Source organism: Odocoileus virginianus, chromosome 24 (genome assembly GCF_023699985.2).
Source record: "Odocoileus virginianus isolate 20LAN1187 ecotype Illinois chromosome 24, Ovbor_1.2, whole genome shotgun sequence".
Taxonomy (NCBI): domain Eukaryota; kingdom Metazoa; phylum Chordata; class Mammalia; order Artiodactyla; family Cervidae; genus Odocoileus; species Odocoileus virginianus.
The window spans coordinates 39,283,459-39,296,036 of record NC_069697.1 but is presented as its reverse complement, the minus strand read 5'-3'; the positions used below and the strand labels follow the sequence as shown (position 1 = coordinate 39,296,036).

The following is a 12,578-nucleotide window of genomic DNA, read 5'->3' as shown; positions in this document are numbered from 1 at the left end:
GCAGGCACAGCTCTTGATTCCCATGGGCACGATTTGCAGCCAACAGTCTACGCTGAGAACTGTGAGCCCAGGGGGTGGCGGACACACTTGAGATCTCAATTCCCAGGGCCATGATTAACTTGAAGCTTGTAACTGTGGAAACAGTATTAAAGTCTAAGTTTCTCAGACTGAAATGGCAAATGGATGTCAAATGGGAACTCGAGATTTAAAATCACTCAAGATGGCGTCGTTCCAAGAAGGTAAAACTGGGCCCTTGAAACAGAAATTTTAGATTCCCTAACTAAAATAAAGAAGCGAGTTGAAGTAGTTGGTTTAAAACGCCAAGCATCCAGTTCATTGCATCAAATATTTGAATAATTTACCTCAGTTCTCTACTTGCCTGTGAAAAGCTAAGCTGATCTCAGAGCACATGCATGTATTTCCGACTATTCACCATAAAACAGTAATGCTAAAATACAGTACAAACAAACAAACAAAAAATGTATTGGAAGGCCTAATACATGCCAGACATTATATACAATTACAATTTGAGAAAAAGAAAGAGTTCTAGAAAAAATGAAAATTTTATTTCAGGGAAAATAAATATGACTTCCTATAATAAGAGACTATATGTTACCTTCTTCCTCCTGGAGAGATGCTAGAAACACACAGCTTTTTCTCATCCTATTAAGTTAGATCATAACAGCATATAAATTTCCATAGCAATAACAGTGTCACAACTTCAAAGTTACCATATAACAGTGCAAGAAATATTTCAGTCTTATTCTAAACCCATTTGGTCATTTCTATTACTTAACATACAAATGACTGAAAATTTTAAGTTTAAAAGAAATTACAATGCTTTTTCCAAGTACAAATGCTAAGCCATTTCACAGTAATGAATGATGCAGATAGAGTTACTATCCCAAACAACTGAGTACTGTTATTGATATTACCAATATCTAAACATATAAAAAATTAAACATGGTAAAAATTCAAAGATTTCAAGCTCTATCTGTATTTAAATTTATGGGGCTTCTGCCTTGCAAAGAGATTCCTGAGTCAGTTCCTCTGATCTGGGTCCCATGTCCCCTCCCCGAAGTCGACTTCTTCCCACAAAAGAAATACCCCTGTGATATAACTTTCTTTCTTTGGTCACTAGACAGTCTACTAAAGCATTTGAAGCCTATCAGTCTTAGATATAAATCAATTTGAGGAAACTGATTAAAATGTAGCAGCTGAATTTATGTACCAGCATTATGTTTAAATTGTAAGTATGCAGCTAGCTTTTAGTTATTTCTATTTAAAGGACAGTTTGGATTATTTTTGCCTGGGGGGGGGGTCAGTTTTCTAAATGTTAGTCATCTCTTGAAGCTTGGTCTGTCATCTGATCACCCCCAGTAAGAGTCAGAACCACACCTAGTGACCCTAATAGGGGGAGGAAAGCCAAAGAGATGTCCTGAAAGAAGTTCAGCTTCAATTTCCAACAGCCACAAATGATCCCAGCTTCCTTTAGGACCAAGCAGGTCAGGAAGACTCCACTCACCCCTTCCTAACTTTAATCTGTGCTCACTGCTACCCAGGATCTCTGAGCTCATCCTCGGCAAGGAGTTTCCCCTTTTTGGCCAGCAGTTGGAATGTAAAGTGAGTCCCAAGAGCAAAAGCAAAAGTTGCTCTGTCCCTGAACAGAGAAGAAAGGCCTGACCTGTTGGAGGAATTTTATACCATCACTCAATCTTTTCTTCTAACTCCCTGTGCTGTCCTCATCTGTCACTTACACATTAATCACTGTTATTTCCATATTTCATGCTCCCGCCTTTCTTAGAGTCACACCTGCAGCCCCCCACCTGACGGTTCCATTTATACTTCAAGCACAGTGTCACTCAAGCTGAACTTGCCTTTTTCCCTCTCCTCATCCACAATCAAATTTACTTCTGTTTCTATCTTTAGGAAAATATAATGCTGTCACATTTCCATGACCTCTCTTTCCCTTCCCTTTGCTTGCATCTTTCAGTTCTCTGACAGTCCTCTGTGTTGAACTTTAGTTATTTTTGTTTAAATTTTAATAATAAAAATTCACATTATAAAAATTTTAATTTTAAGATATATAGTAAAAAATGGAAGCATGTTTGCCTTCTCCTAACTTTTCATTCTAATCCTCAGACACAACACTGCTATTTCTTGGGTATTCTTGCAAATATTTTCTATGCATATAGAATGTAAAATAATGTATATTTATTATACACCATGTTTGTTATTATTAAATACACATATGATTACACATATTGTCCATAGCTTGCTTTATTCCACTTAATATATATTTAACTTATTAAATATATCCCAGATATATTTCTGTATTTATAATATATACTGTCATTGAATATCATATTTAGAGTCTCACCTAATGATTTCTTACTATAGTTTAGCTGATCACATTGACTATTATTATTTTAGTAGATCTAAATGTGTTTTATGTTATGCTATCTTTTAAAATTTGTTTCTATATATCCTTAGTTTTCTGTCTTTTGCTAAGTGGTCTTTTTTTTTTTTTTTGGTCATTCTAAATATTTTTTCTTCAGGTGCCTATGTTCATAATATACATATTGCATGATAATATATTTAAATCTTTATTTTTTGATTTGAAAACCTCAGAAAATATTTACTAATTGCTGCTATGAAAAGTGAGGAAATGTACATCTCTTCCATCAATTATCATGATCATCTTCCAATTTTTATAATTACATTATTATTTTTGTATTGTTATATTTGATGATATTTATGTTTTTATGTGATAGAGACTACTCACTAAACCTATTGTTTCCTCCTGGTATCTTAGCCCATTTATATCTCGGTGGAGTCATGTAATAGTGCTCACCAATTAATGTAAATTAAAGTGAAGTGACATTTTCCGTCTGAGGCAGTCTTCTCTACCCTCTGTCTTCCCTCTGTCTATAAGCTGTATGGGTCCAGCGAGACTCTGAAGACTGTAATAAAATGATGAAGCCATACAAAAGAAGATGCATAGGACCTGATCACTGCATGAAGCAGAGTTCCCATTCAACACTTGTTAAACTGTGATATGAGTTAAAAATAAACCTTTATTGCATTAAGTCACTAAAATATTGGGATTGTGTTAGCATTATTTACACTAATGAATATATTCTGTAATTAAAATTTGTAAGGCTCTGTAGTGTTAGTTACATATTCATAGTAAAGATCATGATCAGCTCTTTTTTAGAAGGGCATACCATTCCTGAATTCTTTATTTCTATGTATCTCTTATTTAGCCGTATTTCATTATCAAGTAGTTTCTTTCAAGCAGGCTTCATAAGCACTATGTTTCCTCCCATGTTATGTGTTTGAAAATGGCATTGAAACATGTAAATTATCACATGTGAAATGAATCACTAGCCCAGGTTCGATGCATGATACAGGGTGTTCGGAGCTGGTGCACTGGGATGACCCAGAGGGATGGGATGGGGAGGGAGGTGGGAGGGGGTTCAGGATGGGGAACACGTGTACACCCATGTGGATTCAAGTCAATGTATGGCAAAACCAATACAATGTTGTAAAGTAATAAATAAATTAAAAAGAAAATGTATTTATGGTGCCTTTAACAATAAATTACAACTTGGCTGAATATTAAATTCTTGATTCAATCCTCATTTTTATTCTTTGCCTTTGAACTCCGCTGCTATTATTCCAATGCCTCTTGGCATTGAAAATTGCTGTGAAAAATGCCCTGGCCTGAGGCCAGCTTGTCTTGTAGATAACTTGCTCTTCTGCCTGCAGTCTCATAGGAGTCTTTATTTTTTAAAGTTAAAAAGTTTCACCAGGATGTTTCCTGATTTGATAGTTTTTGCAACATACATGGTCTTGATGTCTACACATCCTAGATGTCTTATTTCAGAAGTATTTCTTCCTATTATGTATCTGAATGATCTTTCTTCTAAATATTTTTTGGTTCATCTTTAAGGATACTAATTATGCAATTTTATATTCTTTCTTCTTAACCACTTTATTGTTTAATATACTTGTTTTCTCTTACCACTTCTTTATTTCATCAAAATTTTCTCAGGTCTATTCTGTGTTCTTATATGTTTTGAATAGAATCTAATCTAATTCTTTGGTTTCTAGTGTGATTTTGATTCTGTAAAGTATGTTTCATTATTATCTTCATTTATCTTCTGAGTTCTGTCAGTGTATTCTTTGTGATGCTTCAGATAAGATACACTCTCTCTTAACTGTTTCAGACAGGAAATGGCACAAAACTTTTGTTTATAGTTTCCTAATCTTCTCTACCCAATTTTAAATCTATTTTTTCCCAGAGTTCAGCTTCCTTTCTCTTTTAACATCCTCCAATGACTTTCTATTACATTTAGAATTAAATTCAATTACATGGCTTAGCAGGCTTTACTTTATTTGGCTCCTGTTCCTTCTAAATTTCATCTCGTATCTCTCCCTCAAGTCACTCCACCCTTTTTTCCAGTTCCTCAAACAAGCTGTGCTCATTCCCACACCATGGCCATGGCATCTGCCTGCCCACTGGATAGTCATTCAACACCACTATATGGTGGGTCCTTCTGATTTTTCTGCTCTCAATTTAAGTGTCGTCTCCTCAGAGGGGTTGTCCCAGCCTGGCCAATCCCTATCACATCACCCTGTTTATTTTCCGGATAGCATTCCTCACTATCTTATAGTTTCTTGCTTCTTTTTTTGTTTGTTTGTTTGCTTATCATATACCTCCTTTCACTAAAATGTGCCTGGAGGAGGGCATGGCAACCCACTCCAGTAATCCTGCCTGGAGAATCCCATGAACAGAGGCGCTTGGTGGGCTACAGTCCATAAAGTCACAAAGAGTCGGAGATAACTGAAGCAACCTAGGACGCATGCATTCACTAAAATGTGAGCACCGCCGTTGTGGAAACTTGCCTTTCTGGTTCTCCGTTATGTCTCCAGGACCTGGAATAGTGCCTGGCACTTGGGAGGTGTTTAATAAATCTTTGTGAAGTGAAGGAATATGTAAATCATCACACTCAACATTGTGTAGTTACTACGCTTGACCCGTGAGTAGCACTCGCTTGGAAGTCGTGGGTCCACAAATACACTGATTTCTTTCACTGGATATGCACTACAGCATTACACAACGCAAGGGTTGGTTGGGTCCAAGGATGCAGAACCTCAGATATGGAGGGCCGACTGTAAAGTTACATTTGGATTTACAACTGAACGTGGGGTCGGTTCAGCTAATCTTTGCACTGTTCAAAGATCAAAAACTATAGTTGGGTGGGGCTTCAATGTTAGGGCTTCCCAGGTGGTGCTAGTGGTAAAGTACCCATCTGCCAAAGCAGGAGACATTAGAGACACAGAATCGATCCCTGGATTAGTAAGATCTCCTAGAGTAGGAAATGGCCACCCACTCCACTATTCTTGCCTGGAGGATCCCATGGACAGAGGAGTCTGGTGGGCTTAGGTCTTCACAACTGAGTGTACACACACACACACACACACTTTGACTACTGCACCATTCAGGAGGGGGAAAAATCAGTTTATTTCATCTAACCAATTCTTTGAAACTTGTTTCTAACGTGCAAAATCAATATCAGCTTCCTGAGTCGTGTGTTATACTGTTTGTTAATGGCACTTAATCAGTGTGTATATTTCTTGTGACTAATTTGAAGAGTTTTAAATTTTATCTTTCTAATTATAAAAACTAAATATGCTCATGATAGGAGATTTAGAAACTTCAAAGAATTAGGAAAAAGAAATAAATATTATTCATAATAGTTTATTCCATCACCCTGAAATAAAGCTTGTGGTGTTTTAGTGTTAGCTTTCTTCTAATATGTAGGTAATATAATGTAATGTGCACATATATTATATATATGTGTGCATATATATCTAATATATAACCTAATATATATCTAATATATATTATGTATCTAATATATAATCATAGAAATATGTATCCATTTTAATGTGATGCTATAACTGCCACATATATCTATGCCTTTTCTCTTCCCATAATGATAGAACTGGACATAGAACAACAGACTGGTTCCAAATAGGAAAAGGAGTACGTCAAGGCTGTATATTGTCACCCTGCTTATTTAACGTATATACAGAGTACATCATGAGAAACGCTGGGCTAGAAGAAGCACAAGCTGGAATCAAGATTGCTGGGAGAAATATCAATAACCTCAGATATGCAGATGACACCACCCTTATGGTAGAGAGTGAAGAGGAACTGAAAAGCCTCTTAATGAAAGTGAAAGAAGAGAGTGAAAAAGTTGGCTTAAAGCTTAACATTCAGAAAACTAAGATCATGGCATCTGGTCCCATCACTTCATGGCAAATAGATGGGGAGACAGTGAAAAAGTGTCAGACTTTATTTTTTGGGGCTCCAAAATCACTGCGGATGGTGACTGCAGCCATGAAATTAAAAGACGCTTACTTTTTGGAAGGAAAGTTATGACCAACCTAGATAGCATATTAAAAAGGAGAGACATTACTTTTCCAACAAATGTTTGTCTGGTCAAGGCTATGTTTTTTCTAGTGGTCATGTATGGATGTGAGAGTTGGACTGTGAAGAAAGCTAGGTGCCGAAAAATTGATGCTTTTGAACTGTGGCGTCGGAGAAGACTCTTGAGAGTCCCTTGGACTGCAAGGAGATCCAACCAGTCCATCCTAAAGGAGATCAGTCCTGGGTGTTCCTTGGAAGGACTGATGCTGAAGCTGAAACTCCAATACTTTGGCCACCTCATGCGAAGAGTTGACTCATTGGAAAAGACCCTGATGCTGGGAGGGATTGGGGGCAGGAGGAGAAGGGGAAAACAGAGGATGAGATGGCTGGATGGCATCACCAACTTGATGGGCATGAGTTTGAGTAAATTCTAGGAGTTAGTGATGGACAGGAAGGCCTGGCGTGCTGCGATTCACGGGGTCGCAAATAGTCAGACACGACTGAGCGACTGAACTGAACTGAACTGAATGTTATGAGAAACACTATTCCCCAATGCTGATGTTTTATTCTGTGTGGTGGCATCTCAAATATAGTAATATTCCTGGTTCCTCCCCTCCTCCACCTCCCCAGGGGAGGGTAAGTGACATGTAATTGGTGCACTTGGAATGAGACACTGGGGCATATGTAGCTCTGTACTTCCTTTTGGGGTCTGCTTACCTGTAAAGACAATACAACCTGGTATACTCTTTGCAAATAGTAAAGTAAGTTGTGAAGGCTCTGTCCCTTCCAGTGAGGCCCCAGTTGCCCAGTACTCTTGTGACTGGTGGGTGAATTTGCTAAAAAAGGAGAGGCAGTCACAGAAGTATACTGTCATGCTCCTAAGTCACAGTCCAGCAGCTCCATCAGCAATAAAGTTACATTTTTTATCTTCACAGGTCTGTTTCCTGTCTTTCTCAGACAGGAGAAGAGAGATGCTGTTTCTTGTCCCCCTCAAACACCAATACATGGTGCAACAAACCTAGACATTACATTGCACCCCATTGCGCAAACCCACAAAAGGCAAAAAGGCTCAACAACTATTTTTGTTAGTTGACCTTGATTTCAGCATGGATATTTACAGGGCTGGCAGAGTTCAAGGAAAATCTAGTATATGGTGATGTGGAGTCAAGAGCAGTTTGTGAAAGAGGTTTGTCAATACTGCTGGATGCTGCTGGTTATGAAAAATGCAGACCAAGGAAAGGGTCTTGGATTTGTTGATGAGAAATAATTGGTGCCCTCCAAGTAATGAATCTCAAAATGTGGCCCATGGTCCATTGGGAGGCCAAGTGAGTCCTCACTGGAACTTATTTGAAAGTTCAGGATCACTGTGTAGATATATGGGTGCCCGGGGTACAATCCCACAGACTTTCTGCTTTCCTAGGCATGTGTGTCCAATTGCTCAGTCGTGTCCAACTCTTTGCAATCCTTTGGACTGTAGCCCACTGGGCTCTTCTGTCCATGGGATTTTCAGGCAAGAATACTGGAGTGGGTTGCCATTTTCTCCTCCAGGGGATCTTCCCGACTCAGGGATAGAACCTGAGTCTCTTGCATCTCCTGAATTGCAGGCAGATTCTTTACTGCTGGGCCATCAGGAAAGTCCTCTTTTGTCCTAAAGGGTCCCTTAATGAGTTTTTAAGGGTTAGTTCAATTTGATACTCATAAACTAAAGTTAGTGTGTAATGAGGGTATATTGAGAATTTGGTAGGGAAGGTGGGGTGTTAAGATGTGATTGGATACTGAAAAACACAGGCAGAACACCAAGGCCAGTTTTTTCTGAGAACAAAGAAGACAAGATGGTAAATAGATTGAAAAATCTTTTCCCTTCAGGTGGTAAGAGTTTTGACCTTTATACTATAGCAATCATGCATCATGTGACTTAATCTTTCTTTTTAAGATCTCTACACTGTGAAGAGCTACGTCTTTTAACACATGACATGCCAATACTACTTTTAGGCAGAGTAATGTCTTGTGACATTTTGAAAACAATTGCAATGCCAGCTTCACGAGTTTCTCATATCCTAGACTCTTTTAGAGCTATGGGCTGCTAAAACAACTGATTAGCTAATCAGTTAAAACAATTCATGAAGGAGCTAAATGAAAATTGGTAGAGAGTGAGAAAATGTATCTGAATTCTTGTTTAGAAAGGAAAGACCTTATGGACAAGGGAGATATTCAAGAGCTTCTCAAATTATGTTCTCACACATTTAAAGCTCTGGAGTACTTGGTTTTCTAATAGCTAGAGAGAATGAATATGACTTAAAATAATAATGAGTTTGGAAGTTGTACACAGGTAAGCAAACAGCAAATAAGAAAACTTTGCCACAGTATAATATCATAGTTAAGATCATGGTAAGTAAGACAGACTTTGATATATCCTGGGCTAAGTGACCTTGGTCAAATTACTAACTCTCTCTGAGCCTCACTTTCTTCATCTGTCAAATCGAATGTTAACTGCATACCTTTCACAGGGCTTTTGAAGATCACCTGTTATCAAACATAAAACAGCTAAAACTGATAGATAAAAAGTGCTCCATAAACTTTGCTTAAAATTGTGGGTTGACTACATCAGTGTTAAAAACAACGAAGTGATCTACTTCTCTGAATACTCAGCACGTGGGTGAGGAGCAAATCTGTTGACTAAATGAAGGCTTTATACTTATTTCTTGGAACAGTAATAATATTAATATACTAAGAAATGGCCTAATTGAATTTCCAGTGCTTACATTTACTGATTTAACAATCAAAGGACTTTGGTCAAAAGTCAATTAGGAAATCTAGGTCAGAGGAAAAAGCAATGGTCAAACAATTTGGTTTTGCTAAAGTGACATAATTTTGGAAGAACACATGCTTGAGGTTCAAGGTTAAAATAGCACATTTTAAGAAGGATTCTTTGATTTCAGAATCTCTACTTCCATCCGCTCCCTATTCCACTCTTTCTAACCATGGTTGTGTGAACCATCAACTCAGATCCAAATTGTATAAAAGACTCCTTACAGCTACTGAATCAAATTCATATTCATGATCCTTTTCTTGTTTCTCTACTACTACAAATTAAATACTAATATTGAAACAGTCAAATCTAGTGATTTAGATTGCAATCCCTATCCTATTCATTTGAAAAGCTTTTTATAACCAAGTTTTTCTTCATTTCATTAATCTCCCTTTTCTATTTTAACCTCTTAATTAGTGTTCCCTTTCACATCCTCTAATAACATTCTTGTAAAAAAATCTTTTCTTTTGCCTTTAAAGACTCTTCTATTGGAACTTCCCTGATGGTCCAGTGGTTAAGACTCTGAGCTTTCACTGCAGTGGGCGCAGGTTCAATTACTGGTTGGGGAACTAAGATCCTTCATTTCATATGCCTTGTGGCCAAAAAAAAAAGCCTCCTATAATTTAGCAATAAAGTTAAGAATTTTAATACATTGTTCTTACAACTTTAAATTCTATTTAATTTGGAGTAAGCCCCCATCTTTATAATGAGCTATTTCAAAAAATCATGAAATGGTGAGGTCTTGACTTTTCCAAGTCAATAGAAGAGATGAGGCTTCCAAAAATCACAAAACATCACTTCATATACTTTTATGATACTATCATTCCTATACTTTGTGACTTGGTGTCCATTTACATTTAGAAAAATATTTTAATAAAAGTCACAGACACATCTATGGGTAAGACAGACGAAAATACAGTTTTAACACAAAGTTCTTTGGAGACGGGAGAAAAATCACGATTTATCCATGAATAGATATTACTCTGAGTACAGTAAACAAATATAATAGCAAGTTACTTGCTTTTAACAGAACTTTCATGTCTCATTATTATATGCTCCAGTCAACAGAAGTTTCCACATTCAACTCCCCTGATTATGTTTTCTACCTTGTACTGATTATTATTTCTTCTCCATTATTCTTATTCCTGCGTTCTCTCTCAATCTCCCCTGTGTTGTTACTCCCCCGCCCTGTCCTTCAGCATCTCTTATGCTGTAGGCAGGCACACTAACCAAAAGCTTGAATGGAAAATGGCTAGAATCAAGGCCAGGCAGAAACCCTACAGACAAAAGCCCAATGCTCAGAAGAATGCTGCCTGAAAAACAAGGTCAGACTAATTCAGGTTTCTATATTCAACCTCGTCAGGATGACAAAACTCTAATCATCACAGCCATGACCGTTCCATTCATGCAGCTTTTCTGAAAAGACGGAGGAGACATCTGACCACCGAATGCAGTAAGAATTGTGAGCAGGCTGACTTTTAAGTGGCATTTAGGGATGCTTGGAAATAGACATTTCAGGGCAAAGTAATAATCCTTTAACTCCTCAAGCACTTTGCTTCTCAGTCAGAAAGTGATGCTTCCCAAGCCACTAAGCATATAAATACTACCTTAAAAAATGAAGAAACTATCAATCATTACAGACCCCGGGTGCTTAATCCCTCTGTGGGTTAAATAAGGAGATTGTCCCCTTTTATCTTTATGGGCTTATGTGCAATCAACAGGAATATATTCTTTAGGGACTTTTGACTTTTTTCACATGTGAAATCTTGAGCTGTGAGTGGCAGGGAGGACCACACAGGCTCTGAAATATCAGTCTGATCAACAGGGTGGTTTGTGGTCTAACATCCCTGGAAGGATGTTATAAATTTACTTTTATTTCCATTCCCTCCATGAAGTAGTTTATGTTTCACTTCAATGACTGTAATAGGATTCTGTTTTTCACTCTTCTGGTGAACCACCCAATTTCCCAAGAAGTATGGTAAAATAACATGAGGTTTATTGGCATGTGTTCTGGGGATGCAAATAAAAGCTCTCTGATTTAGTGTCCTTTCAACTTTTATTCTCAGGAATCTTGATTTTTCTGACACAGTGGGAAGTAACAATTTTCTGCGTAACTAAAAATGAATAAAGAGAGAGGTGGAATAAGTTTTAGTCAATGTTCTTGTGGTTTTTTTCATCTGTAGAAGGAGATGGCAAAATAATAAGCACATAATTTCCCACAATGTGTTATTTTGGTGATTAGAATGCTGAGAATCATCTCATTTCTGGAAAATAAAGGTTCTGAGTGATGTTGTCTGCAGCATAACTTTAATGCACAGCATGACTGTGCCAATTTCATCCTGTTATTACTTCTCAATCTACCTAGTGACAATCTTTTTTTTATTTAAGCATAATTGGGGTCATGATATTTACTAGGATTGCTATATCTCTGAACTAATTATTAAATTGCTAGATAGAAGTACATAGATTGTTCAGAAAAACAAAGAAAACTATATATATCTTATTCCTCCTTGTTACAGCTAAATATAGAGATGGCTAATTTCTATATTTCATACAACACAATCTAGCATCAATTATCAGCTGGATAATTCACTCTAGCAATTTAAAATATAAATTTAGGACTGTGGAAGCTGTAGAGAAAGATATTTTGGTGTGCAGAATTAAGAAGCCATGTCTCCTTTAAAGCTTTCATTTCTATTAAATGGCAGATTTAAACAGGTTATCCTCCTCTTATTAAAAGACATTAAAAGAAAATCACTAAAAACTTTTATTTCTCTTTAATCTAAAATCTTGCTGCTAAACCCTGAGTCCTTCTTTGAAATGATTGTCAAACCATTGTTTGGCATTATAATCTCCTCATGTTTCACACTAGAAACATACTTTAAAAAAATCTGACAGTCCTATATTTTTGTGGCAAATAAAGATTGATTTCTTGAATCAAATGATATATTTGGGGCATCTTGATGATTGTTTTCTGCAATATTGAATCAGACAGGAAGTTAATCCAATTTTATGATTAAGATGGATGGAAACACCAGATGTACTGTTTTCTGACATTGTTATTCATCATCACAGACCACAGATAAAATCAGAATAACCCATAATTTTGTACCAACACCAAAATCACTCTATTATCTTTAAACATTCAACCTAAATTCTTAGTTTTAGTCCTTGTACACCCAGAACTTTGTACAATGCTTAGAATACAATGGGAACTTGATACATACTGTTTTGAAATAAACTTAAGTGAACTAAATATTCTGTGAGTCTTTTCACCTGAGGATAGCACTTTCTGTACAGATTAGCTAATGAATTCATACATAATTT

The 12,578-nt window shown here is 36.9% G+C and overlaps 1 protein-coding gene across 2 annotated transcripts in view; it reads right to left on the bottom strand.

The window, feature by feature from the left end:
- The window catches only part of PTPRR (protein tyrosine phosphatase receptor type R), a 270,659-nt gene that overhangs the window by 129,970 nt on the left and 128,111 nt on the right, over nt 1-12,578 (bottom strand). The gene's annotated exons all lie outside the window — the stretch shown is intronic.